Raw genomic sequence first — 22,869 nt, 5'->3', positions numbered from 1 at the left:
CTTACACAGAAGCCTAGACACCTGTGAGTTTCAGACATTCACTGTAGTTTTTTTCAGAATTACATTTACTGTTTTACAAAACATTAATATTTTCTGTTAAAATATTACTATATTTAACTCTTGTCCCCAAAGTCTTACTTTACAGTATAATTCTTAAGTTTTCTTTTTTTGAGGGGAGGTTCTAGAGATTGAACTCTGGCACTCAACTACTGAGCCACATCCCCAGCCCTATTTTGTATTTTATTTAGAGACAAGGTCTCACTGAGTTGCTTAGCACCTCACTTTTACTGGGGCTGGCTTTGAACTTGTTACCATCCCTAGTAACCAGTCTCCCTAGCTATTGGGATAACAGATGTGCACCACTGCACCTGACTTAAGTTTTCTTTTTTGATGAAAGCTTATTGATCATTCACATCCAGAGATTGTTTTTATGGGTTTTATAGCTAATCATCAGATTTTTAATTAATTAATTTATTTATTTATTTTGCAGTACTAGGGTTTGAACCCATGGGTGCTCTATCTCTGAGCTATATTCCCAGCCCTTTTTATTTTTCATTTTGAAACAGGATCTCGCTAAATTTCACAGGCTGGGGCTTGAACTTACCGTACTCCTGCCTCAGCCTCCTGAGATTACAGGAGTGACTGTGCCCAGTCAGATTTTAAACTTTCTTTCAGTGTTCTTTCCCTTCTCCCTCATGTTGCATAGTTTTGTTTCATATTTATTTTTCTATGACTTTGCATTAACATTTCACATATAGCTCATTTATTTTTGCATATATTAAAATTTGAAACACTTTTAAGTACATAAATGCATGAACTATACAAAATTATTTTCTTATGAAATGCAGAAATGTTTTATAAGCACTTGTTCATTTTAGTTTCAAAGAATTGAATGTCTGCTTAAAGTTATAATTGTAGAAACTGTTTGCCTTAGTTTTAAATATATAACAAAAAATGCCCAGAGATGCATAACATTATCATGAAGTATCATCTGACATTGTCACTATTTCATTAATTAACAGGCATGGCTTTTATGGAGTCATTAGATGGATGCATGACCATTTGCTGGAGGGGATACATGAAGAATTCTCTCAGATGATTCAGGAGGGCGAATACCTGTACATTAGCCTGCAGATCAAGCCAGTAGAGTTCCCCTCCTGCTTGCTACACCCACATACCTAGGACTATCCTTCAGAGACTTTCTCCTTAGAGAGCATGCTTCATCATCTTGTGTTTATCTGCAAAAAAGTGATCATATGTGAGTATGTTATTGGAGCATACTAGCCCCATCATGCCTGCAACCCTGCCAAACCCTCTCCACCATACTAATAGCTATTTGTTGGTGAATATGTATGTATACTTGCTTGAGCGTGGTAGAGTAGAAAATACCTACAGGAAGTTTTTCTAGGGAAAAAAAATGTTTTCGTTCTTCTAGCAGTCTGGATGCTATCAAATATAAGACCACCATCATTCACATTTACATCTTTGAGGAAAAACTCTGTCATGGCAAATGACATTGTGACCTGGCACATGGACTCATACAAATATGAGGAAGTTATTGAGAGGCCAAGGCCCTAATTTAGCAAGATTTAATGGGACCTGCTAACAACACCTTCTGAATACAGTGCTAGCTCATATACCCTAATTATGTGCTCCTGCCCTGGGCCATCTGCCCTCGTGGAGGGTTCAGAGTGTCCACTCATCGAGGCAACAGATGAATATCATTCTCAGAAGCAGGAAAAAAACTACCTCTTCTAGCCCATGATTCTGGCTGCTGGGTAGCAGGAAGTGTCTAATTAGTGCTGATGCCTCCTAAGCATCTAGGTCAGAAAAATAAAAGGCATCAGAAGTCAAAGGTTTTTCCTGAAAGTTAAAGTTACTGCATGAACTGATGTTGAATTTGTAGGAAATTTTGCTTTTGAGATGGAGGTGAAAATGAGTCTGATTGCTGAGGTCTAACTATGACTCAGCAAACCACCAGGGCACTAGATCAAAGGAACACACGCCTAGCTATGCATCAAAGCAGCAGGTGGAAACAGCTGCTCTGTGCAAATTTATCTGGACACATCACAACTACAGCAAAGGAACCAGGTTTGTGTCAGAACCTGGGCAAGGGCCCAGGCTGTCTTTTCTAGGAAATGGCTATAGTGCCAGCAACCTTTCAGCACCAAATGTAAGAACAAGTAAGACAATGACAAGCTCTATGAGGAATTTTTAAAAACCTATTAAGATTGTTATTCTGTTACAATAGAAACAGATATATTTCTTTCTTTCTTCACTGGCTGTAATTCATAGCAAATAAGACGAGATTGCTGAATTCCAAGGTTCTCCCGGCTCTCCTGTCAACAGGACAGACGAACATTAGGCAGTTACTATGTAGGATCATGTTCCTCAGATGTCCCAACTTGACCACATTTTATATATTTGCCTAGTTCATTTCTTAGACTGTGCAATCTTTTCTTGAGATTTTTTTTAAAAGGTTGTTTTTTATTTTTTGTTTTGGTATCTGAGATTGGACTCAGGGGCACTTAACCACTGAGCCACATCTCCAGCTGTTTTTATATTTTATTTTTATATATTTTATTTAGATAACTTTATCATGGTTATCATGGTTGAATTTTCCATAGAAGAAAAATGATCTGATAAAAAAAAATTAGAGACAGGGTCCCACTGAGTTGCTTAGGATCTCACTGAGTTGCTAAATCTCCTTTTGAAGTTGCGATCCTTCTAACTCAGCCACCATAGCCGCTGGGATTATAGGTATATACACGGTTTTAAAATAAATTTTAAGTTTTTTTTTTCTGTATTCCCTTCTATTCAACATCATTGACTTGGATTTCTGCCTTGGGAATTAGAAAATTAGGGGATGGGAGTGGAAACCAGTAGTATTGATTCTTAAGCTTTAGGAAATGAACATTCTTTCTTCCAGAATCAGTCTTAGAAATAACCACAAACTAGGAGAGAGCTTTTGCTGCATAATAAGCTACCTCAAAGCTTGTGGTTCAAAACAGCTTTGACGTAGTTAACAATGTAGCATCAGCAGTTTGGACAAAGCTTAACAAGGTAGTTCTTTGGGCCTTGGCCAGGCTCAGCTGTGAGTGTGCTGAGTTGGCTGGGAACTACACCAGCCTTAGTGTAGACAACCTGGTCCACTTCTCCTGTCCTCCTCACTTTCAGCAGAATGGCCCTGACTTTTCGACATAGTGGGTAGGCAAGGATGCTAGAGCAAGAGTGGAAGTGTTCAAGGCCTCTTCAAGAACTATCTTTGGATTGGCATTTCATCATTTCCACCATATTCTATGGGCTAAGTTGCAAGGCCAGCCCACATTTTGATATGAAGTGCTGAGAAGTCCCACTCCTAAAGACATGGAAATAAGGAGCCAGTATATTGTGGTGACCTCTACAATACATCTCACCCACAATGAAGGAAAGGTAGAGTCAAGTAACTTTATCATGGTTGAATTTTCCATAGAAGAAAAGTGAGCTGATAAAAAAAAATTATATGGGTTTGTGCCTAATTTGAAATAGCAATAAGAGTCATTCTTGAAATGATACCAATAAATACAGGAGGAGTAATTTCTCAATTTACTTTAGTCTTGCTTCCTAGATTCTATACACAATAAATCAAAGCTATTCCCCTTAATACAGTGATTTTCATTTTGCAGGCTTATGCAGAACCTTTTTTGCAAGCTGAGTGCTCTGGGAGGCAGACTCTGAGATGGAGTCTAGTGTGAAGGATGCATATTAGGGATGGTCCCTGCGATCAACACATGAGGAAGGGAGAGAGGAGAGGAGAGACGAGAGAGGAGAGGAGGGAGGACTTCAGTGGTCCTGAAGATCCATAGCTTCAGTTAAACCCAGGGGAACTCTGGACCTAAAGTGGCCTATCTGAGCCATTTTATTTGAGCCAGTGTGGCTGGGCCTTCAAACCAACCCCTCATCCATCACTCACCAAATTCAGGCCTCCTCTGGGAAGAACATAACCTTGGGCAAGGTGACTTGCTATACAAGCCGACAAAAGGTGGCCATTTGCTGACAGCAATTTGGGCTAAAGGCCCTTCCTTCTAGATCCCTTACAATGCTAATGGAATTATGGCAAGATTCTAGCTCTACACAACTGACTTAATCTGCAGGAGCAGTTTCGTGACACATAATGCGATGATATTTATTGACTCTGTTATTTTCCTTAGAGGGTTTCAAATAGCTTCATGAAAGGCGTCTGACTCATAGCACTGTAACCTTCATTTTGCTGCTGGAACTAAGAAATAAGTACTGGGCTCACTGAGGAATTAGCTGCCTCTACGTGTCTGCTTTCATGCATATTTCAGGCTTCTTCTTCCTCCTCCCAGAGGAGTATTGATTTCTGCCATCCTGTCCTCTGGCCAACAATTCCTAGCGTGGTGGATGGGAACGGGGTTCTTTCTTCCTCTTCTGTCTGAATCACAAATTACCTACATCATGAGGAGCAAGTAATTTGGGAGAGGGGGACAGAACCCAGCAGTCAAGCCCAACTCTTAGATAATCATACATATAAAAATCTAAGCTTACCAAGTAGATCTGTGGAACTGAATGTGTTGCAGTCATTTTTTTTCCTCTTTGTTAAGGAATGAAACACACTCCCCTGGTGAATTTAGAATAGGATCTGACTTTCAAAAATGTGATTCACACAAAATCTTTCAGTCATCCGCAGCACTTGCAGCTGGTCTAGGAAGGCCTTAGTGACACTTCTAGTCTGACTGCAGGACTACACTTGTAAGGAACTTAAGGTGGTCTTTGCATAAGTTCAAACTGCTGTAATGACAGACATCATTGTTTAGTGGCCAAGAGGCCAGTTCTGGAGACAGACAGACCTAACTTGGAATCCTTTGCTGCTTTCTAGGTGTGTGCTCTTAGACAAACCAGTCAATCTCCAAAGCCTTATTTTCCTCGTGTATACAATGGGGATCATAATAGCTTCTCCTTTGTGAAAGCACGATCAGGGTTCAGTGAGGCGATGCTCATAAAAAGTCTGGCATAGGCCCTGACACCCTAAATGTTAGCTCCCCTTCCACAAACATTCACTTGTCTTCATGGCTAAATTAACTCACCACTGGTTTTCCTGACTCAGGAGATGTGAAGCAACAGGGAAGATGTAGAAGAACACAGAGGAAATGTCTTTTTGAAATGCCTTTCAAAAGATCAAGAGAGCATACATAGCATGGAGAACTTCTAGAAGAATTCCATTTTAAAAACAGCCAAGGCTGTTCAGTGATGCCCGAGAGCAGGACAGCTCAGGGAACAGAGGGAGGGTTAGGCTCACAGGGCACAGGCCACCATGGGAATGAGTCACTCGGGTCCAGGAATGGAGGGCAGGGAGTCAGCAAGCACAGTAGAGGGCCCAGGCTTGTGGGCCTGTGGGAAGTACACAAAATCATGGGCTTCTCTCTGCCAGACCCACCAGTGGCTGCTAGCAGTGACTGATTGAGAGGGCTGATATTACACAAGGCAAACTGAGATGGCTTCTAAATATAAAGACTTTTGACGTAGTCAGTGAAATCTCAGCTGTTCTATAATAAGGTTTAACCTTTGTCCACTCTGGAACAAGTCTTCACAAGAGTTTAGTTTACTCTTGCTCAGCCTCATGTCACAGCGAGGGACACTGCTAAATTTACAAACTATAAATATAGTGAGTCTTATTTTCAAAGTGTGGTTTAGGTATGAGCTTAGTCATCTACAGTGGAAGAGAAGTTCTCTACATTTGGCCAAAATGATTTATTTATTTATTTTTATTTATTTTTAAAGAGAGAGAGAATTTTTTTAATATTTATTTTTTAGTTATCAGTGGACACAACATCTTTATTTTATTTTTATGTGGTGCTGAGGATCGAACCCAGCGCCCTGCGCATGCCAGGCAAGCGCGTTACCGCTTGAGCCACATCTCCAACCCCAAAGTGATTTATTAATGCACAATTAGATTTGGTAAACTCTTATTTACTTGGCATGATAGAGGAATGGTATGTTTTCATTAGTCATTCTGTCTTATTGAGCTATTTATTGTGGTCATACTCAACTTTCAAAGAACTGGAATTCAATAAACATTGACACTATTAAAATTAGTTTACCTTTTCTTTGGCAGTTGAGACAAGCTTTAGGATCTTTTATGACCTCGTTGTTACTTCACTGTGCAGTTCTACAGATTAGAAGACTTGAGCCTGACCTATGCCCAGAAGTTGTCTTGTGAATAAGTGCCTAGTATCTGATTCTGGACTTCTACGCTATTTTCTCATAAAAGCACAAGCTGATTATTTGAGTCTTCTGCTTGTCTGAAGTCGGAGTCAATGGGATTGTCTTCCTGAAGTAGCTTCCAATTTATGCTCTCCGCATAGAATGCTAAAGTGAAACCACAGTCAGGATTCCTCCAGAGAGAGGGGAAATGTTGATGGGAGATACTTTACCTGAGGATTCTAGACCCTCAAGTTATCTCCCTGGGGCTAGTGACAAAGGCCTTAGGTTTGAATATAAAGACTTCCTGGTGTTTCAGTCTGGTTCTCATAGTTCAATAATGAAGTTAGTCTGTAGGAATTTTTTTTTAAGTCCTCAAAGAAAATGTCAATCACTTTTCAGCTGAGCAATTCCAGATTTCATATAAACATGACCCACATCCTGTAAGATCCTCTATATCAAAGTATTTTTGTTGCTTTTGTTCCAGTTGTCTTATTCCTCTTTAAAACTAGGAAAAATACCTTACTAGGTCCTTAAACCTACAGTGGGTGAAACTGAACTTCAAAGATATGAGGCTAGTTTTCTTGGATGGCTGTTAAATGGATTGATGTCAAGTGGGAGTCCTAGGAGGGCTGTGAGCAACACAAAAGTTTAAAAAATGCAAGGGCATTACAGGGCTCTATTACTCTTTCTCCAACAAGACAGCAAATATCTTAGCTTCCTGCCTTGGTTCCCGTCCTGTCTCTGAGCATCCCCCCTGCCCTACCTGCTATTCCTCCCTAGTTCTTAACCTTCTTGGCATCTTAGTTTTTACCTCACCTGCAGTCTCTGGCCTCACCTGGCCCATTAGTTCTGGTGCTTGATGCTTCTCCCATGATCTTTCCTGGTTGCTTCTCCTGGCTCCAGTTTGTATTCAGATTTCCTGGGCTACATATGCTCCCTACTGCTCATGGGAACAGCTTCACTCAGTCTTTACCCCAGGGCTAGAATACGTGTGTGGAGGACTCTTGATCAAGAAATAGATATGTTCATCACAAATGGGTTCTAAACAGCTCTTACTAGTTCTACACCTAGTTTGTTCTTACTTTAGCAGATCCAGCTTTATTATTATTATTAATCAGTTGTCAAGTATCCATTGAAAGCTACTAGATGCCCAGTGTAAGGCTTAGCATTCAGAAGTAACCTTGTGTACTTCAGCCCTGAAGAGGAAGTCGAGGTGATCTGGCTATAGAGCGTCTGCCCACATAGGGAGAGTTGTCTGCACTTATCTCTATGGTTGGCAGAAGCTGTTAAAAAAAGAGGCAACCTTCCCCCATAAAAACTCTGATTTATGTTTTGTTTTGTTTTGGGAACTGGGGATTGAATCCAGAGGTGTTTTACCACTGAGCCATATCCCTAGTCCTTCTTTTTTTTTTTTTTTAATTTTTGAGACAGGGTCTCACTAAATTGCTGAAGGTTTCGATAAATTGCTGAAGCTGGCCTCAAATTTACAATCCTCCTGCCTCAGCCTATCAGGTTGTTGGGGTTACAGGTGTGCACTACTGTGTCCAGCTCCAGATACACCTTTTAAAAAATAAATAAAGTATATACATGATGCCAAATACAAAGAACTTCATGAACACACACACACACACACACACACACACACACACACACCCTCTGGAAAACACATGAAAAAATGGTAACATTGGGTACCCCTGCAAGGGAACTGGGTGATTGGGAATCAGGGAAAGAAGAAAAATACTTAACTGTATATCCTTTTGTACCTTTTGAATTTTAAACCATACAAATATTGTAGCAATTAAAAAGCAAATCTATTTCTAAATGTTGACTCCTCAAAGAAAGGCAGGGGAATGCTGGAATAGGAAGAGTCATGCTGCCTTGCTCTGACCTGTGATCTTCAGCCAATTGGTGAGATGTAAGTGCAGATATAAAAAGTAAAAGCAAAGAAACCAGAGAACAAGTAAGCAGGTCTTGGCCTTGTGAATTACGCGTGGTTGCTTTTTTCTGAAGAAAGGTATACAGACAGCCTCATGATGTGCATTATTCTGTGAGGCTTGTTTGAATTTCAAGCAGGAAAATATTGGGTTTTGATGATACTGTCACACCATCTTCCTTAATGAATCTCTGTTCTATGAAGGCAAAATAGATTTCTATTCCTTGTTGTAAACAATAAACAATGCACATAGAAAGTCCTTCACAATATTAGTTTAGGCTGTGTCTACAATCTACTGTTTACATTCCCATCACATTTTGTAGGTGACAAATAAGCTTAATACAGTGAAGAAGCTGCTATGTGGCCCTGCAGCCACAAAGGGTGAGATCTAATTCACCAGATACCTTGCTGGCTGTCAGCGCTTCAAATCAGCCACAACGGGCCATCAGCACTCAGACTTTGCACAGTAATTCATAAATGTTAAAAAGAATTAACATTTTTATTTTAACAGGCACAGTTCTTGTACATATATGGGATACGGTGTGACATTTAATATATGCATACAATGTGTAGTGATCACATGGGGTAATTGACATATCAATCACCTCAGGCATGTATCATTTCTTTGTGTAGGGAGCAAATGTTAAAAATTTTAATTAATGAATATTTACTGAATGAAAGTACTGAAGTAACTTATGTGTACAATCTTTAAAATATGTGAACCTTGTGTACTTGGGATTGAACCCGGGGCACTCTGTCACTGAACTACCTCCCCAGCCCTTTTATTTTTTTTATTTTGAAACAGTTCTCTCTAAAGTTGCCCAGACTAGATCAATGGATAATGTCATCAAATCTTCAAAACTACAACCAGGGCTATAATTATTCTGTTTTATGGATGAGGAAGCTGAGACACAGAGAGAATAAGTCATCTGCCGAAAGTCACACAGCTTGTCAATAGTTGAACCCAGCCAACAGGATTCCCAAATCAGTATCTAACCACCATATTGAATTGCTGCTCTGAGGAAATATTCTCTGTTCAATGGGATCATTTATATATGCTATGTTTAATGAAAAAGTATTAACTTTATAATTGAATATTGTAAAAAAAGAAAACTAAGTAAACCTGGCTGCCATGTACAGTTGTACAGATGAGCACTGCCCAACCACAGGGGTCCCATCCATGTTACAGCCCCCGTAAAGGGGACCTCAAAGAACTGAGCAGTGCATGACATATGCTAGCATGCTGCATGGACCTGAGAAACCTGAAGAACTCATCAATTTGTATAAATGTTTCTTGACCACAAGATATTATTTCCTCAATGATCCCTATAAAGTTGGGAACCTAGATTATAGAAGAAGAAAAGCAAGGAAGGGGAAGACATTATATAAACCATTAAAGGGATGATGAATTTGGTTTTCATCTATATGCTTCAATTTAATAATCTAAATTAATTCACTTTGCTATCAGAGATATGGTAGTTAGAATTATGACCCACTCTTCTACATTTTCTTCTGGATTTTATTATTTATACTAGTATTTTTACATGGCCAGGATTTATAATATTTATAGTTTATTAGACACTGTAATTCCCACAGTTGATTTTTTTTCAATCCCACATCTAAATGCACCACCAGAGCTTGCACCATGCCCCTCCATTTTCAAATTCATATTGATTAATTTCTTAATTGGCCCCCAAATTGTCACTGGGATCTATAATTTTGTGATTTTGTTTTGAATATTTTGGTGCAACACATTCCAAGAACTTGGAATTAGTGGGTAGCAGGGTATATAGGCATCTGAAGTTTTCATAGACATTGTCAAATTGGCAAGTTATACACTTGCCAACAGTTCATGAGAATCTTTATTATTGTTCCCTTCATCAACCCTAAATATTATTATTTTAAACATTTGTGTTTATTTGAAGAATTGAAAAAATATTCTTATACAGAATCCAAGTCAGAGATAATGACTATTAATAATTCTTTACACATTTTTCATGACAGTTTGCTGATATATGAGCATAAAATGTATACACACATATTTTTGGGAAAAAAAGGGTACATACTGTACAAACTATTCTCTATCTTGCTTTTTTCCCCACTAATGACATTATGGAAAAGTCCATATCAACACATATCCATCTAATTTTTAAGAGCTGTGAAATGTATGCATCTTCCATTATATTAAGATGTTCCAGTGTTTACATATTGTTCTATTAATGGATTTATGGGGTGGGTTAAGCCAAACTTTAATTTTAAATGTTGTTAATAACTTATATCTACCTTTTTGCACAGAAGTGTGACTATGCCTCTTGAGTAGATTCCTAGAAGCGAACTTTCTGAGTGGAAATGTATGTGCATCTAGCATCTTGACATATTACTGAAATGGTCTCCAAAGAGGTGTGCCATGTTCAGCCCTACCGGCAACATGTGAAATCACCTCTTCCCCCGAGCTCTGCAATATAGTGTGCTATCAGGCTTTTGGAATGTTGCCAATCTAGAAGTCACAAAATGATGTTCAATCTTAATTTCCACTTGTCTTTTTATGGGTAACATTTGACAAACTTTTTCATGTTTAAGCAGCATTCTTGTGTCTTTTCTATGAGCTCTTTTTTTTTTTATTAGTCCTTTACCCATGGGGTTTTCAGTAACTATTTCTTTTTAACTTGTAAAATTTATTTATGTATTGAGTAAACGAGCCTAAGCCATCTGCTTTGTTAATATTAGTTTCCATTTGGCGTTTGTCTTTTGTCTTTCTTTGAAGTATTTTTGGCTATGAAGAAATTTCTTTTACTTCTGTGTAGACAAATGCACTAACAGCTTACATTTCTAAGTTCTGTGTCTTCCTTAGAAAGGCCTTCTTCATGCCAAGATTGATTTAAAAATTATTTCATATTTTCTTCAGATGTTTTCATGTTTGTTTTTTTTAATATTTAGATAACTGGCCCACTTGCTACTTATTTTGGAATAAGGTAAATGAAAGATCTCTCTACTCTTGAAGACTGTAACTTCCCCTTTTATAGTGCTAACAAAATTCCTAAAAGATGCCCAGATCTCTTGGTAGACTGAGGCAGGAGGGTTGCAAGTTCAAAGCCAGCCTTGGCAGTTTAGAGAGACTCTGTCTCAAAAATAAAATTTTTAAGTAAAGCACCTCTGGTTTCAATCCCCAGTCATATTCTCTCTCTCTCTCTCTCTCTCTCTCTCTCTCTCACCTATACACAGACATACACACAATGCCCAGCCTCTAAAGACACTGTAGAAGAGAGTTCCATCTCTAAGTAGAATAATTGACTACATTTGTGATTCCCAAACCTGGCTTTCCATCAAAATCACACAGGCAAATAGAATTTTACTTTATGCTTTTATATTGTCACAGTTTTATCCTAAGAACAAAGTATAGTGAATACTTATAAAAATTATATGTTGCCTCAGTGCCTATTTTAAATATGTAAGTTGAACTCTGTCACACCAGAAGCAGGGTTCAGCCACCTTTGATACAATTTTTAGCTCCATGTCCCCACCCTTACTTCCTCAATGTAGTCAATCCAGATATCTGCCTTTATACTACTCTTCCCTGGTGACTGCTTCACTATGGGACCCTTAATATAGCCTGCTTGGCAGGTCCCTCAGGGCCTCACATTCTATACGGATTGTGCAGATATACTACAGTGAGCTCCTCTCTGTCACAAAGTGACCACCTGGAACTCATGTCTGCTTGCTTTAAACCCACCAATTAAAACTCCCTGCAGAAAACTCATTTGGATAATACCTTGGACCCAATAACAAGTGTTGGCCTAATCCCTGTCCATGTTCCATGACCTCCAGGTATATTGCATGCTCCTCAGGGTCTTATAAGTACTAAAAAAAACTCTTACATTTTCACATTGTGATTGTGCAATTGAGGACTTCTCAGCAATCACATCTCTGATGGTGAAGTCACCCAGAAGGGACCTATTCAGGCTCAAGCCTCTGGTAGCTTCAAGGGGACAGTAGCTATGAGCTAAATTGATACAGAAAATCAAAGAGCTTCATTGAAACACCATTATATAATAATTCATATTCAGACTTTCCCAGTTGTTCCAATAATGTTCTTTCTAGTTTTTTTCATCATGATCAAATTTAAAATATGTAAATGAATTTAGTTTTTGTACACCTTTAGTCTCCTTTAGCCTAAGACTAATTCTACATGTTTCTGTCTTTTATTTTTCTGTCTTTAATTACCTTGAGATTTTTGCTATTTTGTTGAATGACCCTCAATTTGGATTTAATTCCTTAGGATAAGATCCAGATTGAATGAGCAGGGTGTGGAGGCAAACATCTGTAAACCCAGCCACTTGGGAGGCTGAGGCAGGAGGATATCAAGTTCAAAGCCAGTCTCAGCAATTTAGCAAGGCCTTAAGCAACTTAGCGAGATCCCGACTCAAAATTTTAAAATAAATTTTAATGGGTATTTAATGGGATGGGGATGTGGCTCGGTGGCTAAACATCCCTGAGTTCAATCTTTGGTACCAAAAAATAGGATCCAGGTTGAGCATTTGAGGCAGACATGCTACAGGAGACAATGGGCATCCATTCTACCAGAAGACATGACATCAAATGGCCTCATTATCAATGATGTCGTTTAGTTGCCTGGTCAATGTGTATCTACCAGATTTCTAGCCTTCTGTGATTTTAAAATGCTATGCAATTCTGATATAAAACCAGGTTTGGGCATCATAGATTTAGTCAACTATACTACTTAGAAATGGGAATCTCTTCTACAGTGTCTTTTAGGCATTTGGGGAGTGGGGAGACTTTGTTAGCTTTAGGAAAGGGGAATTGAAGTAGACATATCCTTCATCTACTTAACATTTCTTAACACACAAAGAGAATAATTAAAAGCAGGAATGCAAACAGATATTTGTACACGCATGCTCATAGCAGAATTATTTACAATTGCCAAGAAGTGAAAACAATCCAAATGTCTGATGAGAGATGAGCAGATAAACAAAATGTGGTACATACATACAATTCAATATATTTCAGCTTTAAAAAATAAAATTTTGACACATGCCATAATATGGATGAGCCTTGAAAATATCACAATGTTTGATGTTCTTTAGTGAAGGAAGCCAGACATGAAAGATTATATGCCATATGATCCCTCTTATGAGACATGCCGAGAGCAGACAAATTCATAGAAACAAACAATAGAATGGTGATTCCCAGAGGCTGGGAGGAGGAGGATGGAGATTTATTATTTAAAGGGTACAAAGTTTCAGTTTGGGAAGGTGAACTCCATCAGAGATGGATGGTGATGATAGTTGCACAACAATATGAAGTAACTTAATGCTACTAAATTGTGCTCTTCAAATGGTGAAAATCGTAAATTTTAAATTGTATATGTTTTGCCACATAAAAAAACTTAAAAAACAATTGTTTATACTTAGATAAAATTCCTCCTTTTGTAAAATTTCCTTGCTGATGTTGGCAAAATGCACCTTTCCTGTCCTGTGTGTAGTATCCCTTCATTGAGTCTCCAATCCATACATGCATGGCCCTCCCAATCTCCCATCTCCCCAGCCATAGTGAGAGAACTGTAGAATTGAGTGGAAGTTTCATTTTTTACAAATTCGTCTTTTAAAAGTCAGAATAGCCTAAGACTGCCTTAGGATATTTTTTTTCTTGAGAAAAATAAAACTAAACATTCCAATATCAAAGCAATCCACCCATGTTCGACATGGGACAACACCTGCGGTCCTTGAAGCAGGTGCTCCTTCTCATTTTATTCTGTCTGTACTCCAGCAGTGGCTGCTTGAAGGCAGGATGTGTGTGATGGTTTATATTAAGCAAACTGTAGAGAATAATAATGAAGTCTTTCATCTCCTGAAAGCATCATGGACAAAGGACAACTTGGTCACCTGGAAATGGCTTTGCACTTCTTGAGAGGCTCATATAACAATTCATGAGCAAAAAGACAGTCCAGCCTTGCCACAGCAGTGAATCCATTTCCCCTAGTGAGGAAGGCCTTGTTGAGGCCTGAGATGCCCTCACAGCTCAGGAAACCCTTACCTGCCAAATTGCAGGCTTGTTGAGAGGTGCCCCATGGAACTCCAAATTCAGGTCCAACTCTGCAGTATCATTTGGATTCCAGCAGATCAGATGGTCCAATTCCATCCCAGGAAAGTCAGCAAGCACATTCTGGTCTGCCTCTTGTCTCTCAAGGATGACGCTCAGCTTTGAGGCTGTCTGGGGAGGCTCCACCAGCCTAGATTTTACTAACCCTCCTTGGAGAAGTTTGTCCTTACATGGGAGCAGAGAAGGGAAAAGATAATCAAAGCAGAGAAATCCAGAGTGAGGAAAAGAGGAAGAGATCAAAAGGTTCAGGCCCTTACATGGGAACCAGTCTCTCTGCTTCTCAAGAGCATAGTCACTCAGCACCTGCCACCCTGCAGGAAAGACAGGTCCAGGGCAGGGAAGCAGCTATCCCTGCCTTCAGCCTGACTTCAGCCTTCCACCTCCTTCTCTAGAGTCTTGCATTCCACTCTCCAAGCTCCCCCAAAGGTGAAGTGGCCCTAGGGGTTCAATAAAGGGATGGCTTCTGTCAGTGAGGGAACAACCAAACTTCCAACCCCAAACAACAAAAACAGCCAAAAAAAATTCCAAGGGCTCAAAGGAGAAGAAGAGGGAGCTCCCAAAGCAAGGGTGAAGAGAAAGAGCTAAACCTTTAGCATTCTTTAGACCAAGCCTAATCCTTCCAAGAGGAAGAGTCCAATTCAAGTGGGAAATCAGATCATCAATAGAATGCTCTAGGCGTGAGATTAGGGAGGAAGACCCAAGATCCTGAGAGTAAGATCCTCCTCCTCCACCTACCACCTCCATGCTCTTTCCCACCATCCCCCTAGGCTGAAGCTACACCTGGTGAATGGAAAAGTTAAGGCTTTTTACAAAAGGGAAGAGGAGACACTAAGCTAAGAAATTGAGATGACACCCTGAGCCTCAGAGGGTACATTCTCCTTTGGTCCATCTAAAATGATAAAAGCTCTTCTCCTTGTTCTCTTTGCTTACAGATCAACCGTGTGCTCTGTAAAATAGTATTTTTCTGCTTGTGACAAGCCTCCTACAAATCACTCCCATGCAGGCAACCATCACCCACTCATCTGGAGACTATTTTTGTGCCCAATATGCTTGCTGGAAACTGCTGTACTTTCAATGTCTGTGGTGCAGATGGAAAGCAAAGCAAAGCAAAACAAAACAAAAAACGCAATCCTTTGCCTCGGTGATGAAGGTAGAGAATCAAATCAAAAGCAGCAATATAAGCAGCTAACAAGCATGCAGTGGTGAGAGAAGAGGGGAAAGGAAGAAAGGCAGAGGGCCCAAGGGCCCAGGCCAAAACACGTTGCTTTTCTCAAAATTTGGTCTGGGCCTGACCATGTTTCTATACACCCTATTCTGTCCTCCAGAAATAGGTGCAGCGACCCACACAGGAGAAATATTCTAAGCAAATGGGGTACCTCTATAATGAAATGGAGAAATAGTCTTTGAGAAGTATGTGTATGTGTTCCAAAGAAAGAATTGCCACCATGAAAAATACCAATAGTCTGGAATTTCCTGAAATTAAACATAATAACAGAAATACCATCCTTTATTATTAAGGAAATGAAAGAAATGGAAAGGAAGAGAACACTATGCATTGAACAGAAATGGAAACATGCAATACTGTTCCTGAATATAGGAGAATATGGCTATAAGATTCTCTGCACAGAAACACATTCATGGCATGCAAAGCAGAGAATAGAAAGTATCCTGAGAGTGAGTGAACAGACAGCCATGGAGTCCTCTCCTGATCACCACTGTTCTAGTAAATATCATCAGATAATTTTCTGAGCTTAAACATTTTTCTTTCAGTGATACCACCTATCTTCTTGGAACATTTAAAGCAATACCTATGGGAAATTCGGAATGAGCTGGAAAGATACCTTCCAAGGTGAAAGCTCTCCAGACCCAGAACACTCCCACTGCCCTGAACTAATTGACATCAACAATCCCACAATGCACTCTACCCAGGGTAGGGAAAGAAAAGGGAAGGGGTGAGAGCAGCAATAAAAGAAACTCTCCTTCCAGCCCTGTGGTATCTATCCAGGGATGTAGGAGCCCTGCTTGAGTGATCACCAGTGGATGAAATCATGAGACAAGGGTTAACAGGAAATTGCACCAAGGAAGGATCTATCTAGATGGCTCCACATAAATGCACTGGTGGAACCCAGCACCTCTAAGTGCAGGACAACCAGACGTAGGCCTCTTGGGGTGACACAGTGTCACCTAGTAGATAATCTTGCCAAAAAAGTTTCAACCTAAATTTAATCAGTTGCATAGACCTAACTTCCAGTTTATAGGAAATATATGGGTAAGGGACAAAGTTAACCATCTCACCAGGAAGCAGTAGAAGCCAGATGTCTTTAAAGAGCATGGGCATATTCTTACATAATTGCAACATCAGTATCATAATCAACAAACAATATTCCTTTGTATTACTTAATAGCAGCCTATGTACAAGTTTCCCTGATTCCCTCAATCCCACCCCACCCCCCTTCAGTTTATAGTAATCACGATCCAAATAAGATCCAAGCACAGCATTTGGTTCCTATGTCTTCTAACTATCTTTTATTCTAGAACCAATCTGACTTCTTTTTCATCTTTTTCTCCTTTTCCTTCTTTTTCCCCTCTTCCTCCTTCTCCTTCTTTTTCTTACTTTTAATCCTAAGAAAGTATGGTGAAAACAAAGCTTGTTGTTACCAAGTCAGATTGGTTCTTTAATAAAAGATAGTTAGAAGACATAGGAACCAAATGCTGTGCTTGGATCTTATTTGGATTGTGATTACTATAAGCTGAAGGGGGGTGGGGTGGGATTGAGGGAATCAGGGAAACTTGTACATAGGCTGCTATTAAGTAATACAAAGGAATATTGTTTGTTGATTATGATACTGATGTTGCAATTATGTAAGAATATGTCCATGCTCTTTAAAGACATGCTGAAATTTGTAGGAGTTAACCCAGATGCCTGATAGTTGCTTTATAATATTTAACTTAAAATGATAAAGCAAGAATACTATTTGGAATTTTTATAAGAGATATCTTTATTAGTGTTTTAGATACATGAATATACACTGAGCACCAGTAAAACAAATGTGCTCTAGGAAACACATAAACATAGACATGCACAAATCAAAAACAGGTTAAGCCTGTTAACACTCACTTAAGACAAGCAGAAAGTGTTTTTTCTGAGTAACTAGAAATAGATCTGTTCTTTGTCCATATTTCAAAATAATCAAAACCAAAAGAACTTCTTTAGAACAGGGACAGGCAGTTCACACACAAAGAAATATGTATGGCTTTTGAAAAATATATGGTCTTTGAAAATCCACTGATTTTGAAGAAGGTCAAGGAAAGTTGACTTCAGATTTGCCACATGGAGCAAAGTGGGGCTGAATTCTGCCTGGTGCCCAAGCTTTCTCCAGGACAAAGGTGCTCAGGGCACCACTTGAGCACTTTTAGAAATGCAAAATTCTCCTGGCCTATCTCCACCAGACAGAATCAAAAACTTGGGAGACAGGGCCAACAATTTTGCCTTAACAAGTCCTCTGGGTGATTCTGTGAATACGCAGGATGAGCTGCTACTCTAAGATCAGGCAAATTAAGTATGAAGAAGGCACATCAATGCTGCAAACTTTGGTTAGTGCCATGGAGAAAAAATGCACTAAATGACTCATCACTCTTGTTTGCTAAATGGTAGGGGTTTCCTCCATATCCCTTCCTGTGAACTTGTCTCAGCTGTATAGCTCAGTCAGGAAGCATGGTCAACAGTTGTCTTTTAATACACATCTGGCCAGAAGTTAATGTTCTCAAAGGGTTTAAAATCTGTTTGCCAAGATGAGCCCATTTAACATGGAGCCTCCTCATTCATGATGCACAACACAGCTCCTGATTTGACTGGCTGGGTTGTGACTCTCATTCTGAGTGTTACTAAATGTGGTCAGCTGTGGAATTTGGGAGGATTCCTGTAGCCTTGGGACTCAACTCAATCCCTAAGACCCTCACTTGGGCATTCTTATCTATTCAACTAATTGGTTTATATATGAATTGGGATCAGAGGCAAAGAAATAGGATAAACCTGTGCTTACAATGGAAAAATGTCCTCTCTCTTGAGCTCTGTGAGAAGTGAGAAATTTTTGTTTGGCAAGAAAAATATCATATTGTACAAAGAGATTAGAAGCTCCCTGTGGAAAATAGAGTTGTACATCTAGAACAATCATTTGAATGCTGACTGAATGTGGAAAGAGGAAACTCACTGGCCAGACAGTTTCGGGGACTCACAGAACCAGCTCTGAAGCTGAAGCTGAGTCACTTGACAGTCCAAGGAATCAAGTCTCCACCTTGCAGAAAAATCTACTTGGATCAATCTTTAGTTTGAAAGACATTGTTGCTTATATAAGTCCATCTTATTAACGCTGTGTCTGCTTACACCTTGGAGATGTAGGTCTACATTTCTCAAAGTGGAAACTGGTTTCCTACTAAATAACATTTCACACGACATTCTAGAAAGAGTATTGAACTTAAAACCTGACTGTATAATCTTTGAACTTCAGTTTAACACTTATTTCTATTTGAACTAGACCAGATTTCTTATTCTCTGAGCTTTGATGTCCTCCTTCTAAGATGAGAATGACAACACCCGGTCTGCAAAGGTTGTGTCATGTCACACACAGGGAGACATACACTGTATCCTGCCACAATCCTGTGTTTATGAACTTGACTCTGCTCATCTGTGATTGCTACATAGGGCACTAACAGCAATGTAACATGGAAACCCTGTTGGACATTACCAGCCCACAAATGGTTTCCTCCACGATAGCAGCAGTTGATAACCAGGCTCACCTCTGATGCTGACTGTGACAGGCCTGAGGAATAGAGTGCTGTCCATGATGTCCACTCACTCTTTTTCTTTTCAGCTTCTTCTCTGTCTAGAAACTATTTATTCCAAAGTCTTTCCCAGTCTGGATATTTTGCCCTTAACCACCCTAACTCAGCAGCCTCAACCTACCCTTGCTATCAAGGTACATTCACTTTTAATTTTTGAATAAAAAATTTAGACTTACTTTTATATTCATTTTTTATTAAGAATTTAACTTTTCTTTTTATTGTGCTAATAATTTTATTGGGACCGTTACTATTTTTGTTAATGTCCTGGTTACAAATCTGAATAGATTTTAAGAGAGATAAACCTAATATTTTCCCCATAAGCACAATAAATTTAGTGTGATGATAATTTTGTAAAACGCTAGGTTTATTAGAAAGATATATCATGATGATTCATGAATGGCATATTACAAAGTAAATAAGGCTTTGATTCCTGGTAGTGGTGGTGGATTTTCATTATCAATTTTGTCTTTGTATTTTCTAAATCTTTGTCTTTGGAGAAGTCACCCCTACACCTTATGTCTTGATGACAACAAAGATCACTATTCATATAAAGCCTTAAGATGCTGCATTCTGCTGGGCAAGGTGGCACATACCTGTAATCCCAGCAGCAGGGGAGGCTGAGACAGAAGGATCAAGAGTTCCAAGCCAGCCTCAGCAACAGTGAGGCGCTAAGCAACTCAGTGAAACCCTGTCTCTAAATAAAATACAAAATAGGGCTGGGGATGTAGCTCAGTGTCCTGAGTTCAATCTCTGGTACCAAAAAAAAAGATGCTAGATTCTTATTCTCCCACACCCCCTTGCAGCAAGGACAGAGACCTATGTCTTAGGCTTTGCCTATCGGAGGTACCCATGGCCACAGTCTGGCGTGGGAGCCAGTGACACCAAGAGCTGGGAGCTCCCTGTCGTGTCTGTGGTGATGGGTTAGTATTTCATCTCCAGAATGATTTTGTGTTATAACTTTGAGTGTTCTTTTCCTGCATAGTCTAGAGCTCAATCTTTAGGCCTTATGAGAAATTCACGAGCTACTTTCTGTCCTTTGCAAACATTTTTCTGCTTCATGCAGCCAGAATTAGCTAATTTATATTGCTTGCCATAAGAACCATGGTTAAGCTAATACAGCAGCTAGTATTATAATAAATTCAGTTTTTAAAAACATCTGTAACAGACTGATTCCCGCGGACTGCCCTGCAGCTACAGAAGGCGGGACGCCGCAGAGAAGCGATTAATTAGCAAGCAGGGAGGAAAGTGGCTGCCATTCGGTGGAACCCCGCCGGCCAAGCCTGCACTGACCCCCGGGCTGAGTACGGGATTTCAGACGGGGAAGGAAGTGATACAGTCCCGTCCCCCACAACGGAAACTCCACCAAGGCAATCAGCGGACACCATCTTGGAGAGCTGAAGTATCCACCGCCACTCTCCGACAGACTGCAACAATAAAACAGGTCTGTGTCACTCAGCCCATCCCCCATACATCGGGGAATCCGCATAAAACCTCTCCTAGGCTTTCCGGGGGAGGGAGTATCAGAGTGCCAGGGATCCCAATAGCCAATTGTGCGACCCCGGGGGATCCGGGCTGACTGATTCGCCCGGCCTTCCCCGCGGCTACAGAAGGCGGGGCGCCGCAGAGAAGCGATTAATTAGCAAGCAGGGAGAAAAGTGGCTGCAATTCTGTGGAATCCTGCCGGATGAGCCCGCACTGATCCCCGGGCTGAGTGCGGGATTTCAGAGGGGGAAGGAAGCGGTACAGTTCTATCCCCCACAACGGAAACAAAACAATAGAGTGCCGGGGTCCCCAATAGACACCCTCCACACCCAACAAATGGCAGGTCCAGAGTACAGTTTGAACTGCCCAGAGTCATCACTCAGGGGAAATCTGATCTAGCAGGAAAAACCAAGACTAGCAGGAGAAACTAGGGGACTAGAGGCCAGGCCCTCGCGACTGGGCGGCTGGAAACCGCAGGCCCGCCGGCGACAGTTCGCCCACTGCCCCCGTAACTGGGCGGTAGGAGAACGCCTGCCCGCCGACTACCGACCGCTGTACTGGGTGCCTAGAGATCGCCTGCCCACCGGCGACAGCCGGCCCGCTGCCCGGACGACTGGGCGGCCGGAGTCCACTCCCCCGCCGCGACCGATCGCCCGCCCGCTGCCTGAGATACTGGGCGGCTGGAGACTGCCCGCCTGCCTCAACGGGGAGCTGAAACCAAACAGAGACAGTCCAGTCACACAGCCCCATTAGGACACTCCAGCAAGGAGCCTGGGGCCCGTCATAGCAGAGTAGTGACATCACTGGAGCTTGGCCGTCGGAATTCCTTCCCAGCAGAATCCACGTTAGCAGGCACAGTTTAACAACACAAAGAAGAAACAACAGAGTAATACAGAACCAAAACAAATCTATAGAAGAGAGCAGAAACACGGCAATCAAATAGAGCTGGAAAGTAACGTGGACAACATGAGAAAACAAGGGAAAAAAGGATTACAAACAATGCAGGACAACTTAATTCTACAGGAGGACATAGAAACATCAGAAGCAGGGATAGGGAAAGAACTCAAGGCATACTTAACTCGAATGGAAAGGAATATTAGGGAAGACATGAGACAGCAAGTCCAAGCAATAAAAGTATATTTTGAAAATGAATTAAACAAACAAATTCAAATGGCAAAGAACGAGCTCTACCAGGAGATAGAGATCTTAAAAAAAATCAAACAATAATCCTAGAATTGCAGGAAAATATAAACCAAATTAAAAACTCAAACGAGAATATTACAAACAGACTTGATCAAGTAGAAGTCAGAACATCAGATAATGAAGACAAGGTTTATCAACTTGAAAAGAATATAGTCAACACAGAAAAGATGCTTAAATTCCACGAGCAATCTATTCAAGAGATATGGGATGTCATAAAAAAAAACAAATTTGAGGGTCATCGGGATAGAAGAAGGCACAGAGACTCAAACCAAAGGAATGGACAGCATATTAAATGAAATAATTCTAGAAAACTTCCCAGAGATGAAAGATGAAATGGATTGCCAAATCCTGGAAGCCTACAGGACCCCAAACATTCAAAACCATAATAGACCAACTCCAAGACATATAATTATGAAGATAGCCCATGTACAGAACAAGGAGAGAATATTAAAAGCTACGAGAGAAAGGATGCAGATTACATTCAGGGGTAAACCAATTAGGTTAACGACTGATTTCTTATCACAGACTTTGAAAGCGAGAAGATCCTGGAACAATGTATTTCAAATGCTGAAAAATAATGGATTCCAACCAAGAATACTGTATCCAGCAAAATTAAGCTTCAGATTTGACAATGAAATTAAAATCTTTCATGATAAACAAAAGCTAAAAGAATTCACAGCAAGAAAACCAGCACTGCAAAGCATTTTGAGCAAAATATTACAAGAAGAGGAATTGAAAAATAGTGCCCAAAACTAACAGCAGGAGGTATCTCAGTAAAGGGGGAGGAAAATAACCAAAAAGTAAAACCAGCCAAACTAAAATAAATAAATAAAGAAGCATGACTGGAAATACAAATCATATCTCAATTGTAACCTTAAATGTTAATGGCCTAAACTCACCAATCAAGAGACACAGGCTAGTAACCTGGATCAAAAAAATAAATCCAACAATATGCTGCCTTCAAGAGACTCATATGATAGGAAAAGACTTACACAGGCTGAAGGTAAAAGGTTGGGAAAAATCATACCACTCACATTGGCCCTCGGAAGCAAGCAGGAGTGGCCATACTCATATCGAATAAAATCAAC

At 40.2% G+C, this 22,869-nt stretch overlaps 1 long non-coding RNA gene across 1 annotated transcript in view; it reads left to right on the top strand.

The window, feature by feature from the left end:
• Positions 1-20,436, top strand: part of LOC308641944 — a 35,208-nt gene extending 14,772 nt beyond the window's left edge. The window contains exons 2-3 of the long non-coding RNA XR_014020470.1: positions 1,023-1,258; positions 20,262-20,436. This is a non-coding gene — a long non-coding RNA (uncharacterized lncRNA). The remainder of the gene's footprint in view (positions 1-1,022; positions 1,259-20,261) is intronic.
• The last annotated feature ends 2,433 nt before the right edge of the window (positions 20,437-22,869 follow it).

This window comes from Spermophilus citellus (assembly GCF_964194105.1).
Source record: "Spermophilus citellus genome assembly, chromosome: 1".
In the NCBI taxonomy this organism is placed as follows: Eukaryota; Metazoa; Chordata; class Mammalia; order Rodentia; family Sciuridae; genus Spermophilus; species Spermophilus citellus.
The sequence above is the reverse complement of the archived record's forward strand: the minus strand, read 5'-3'. Positions and strand labels throughout refer to the sequence as shown.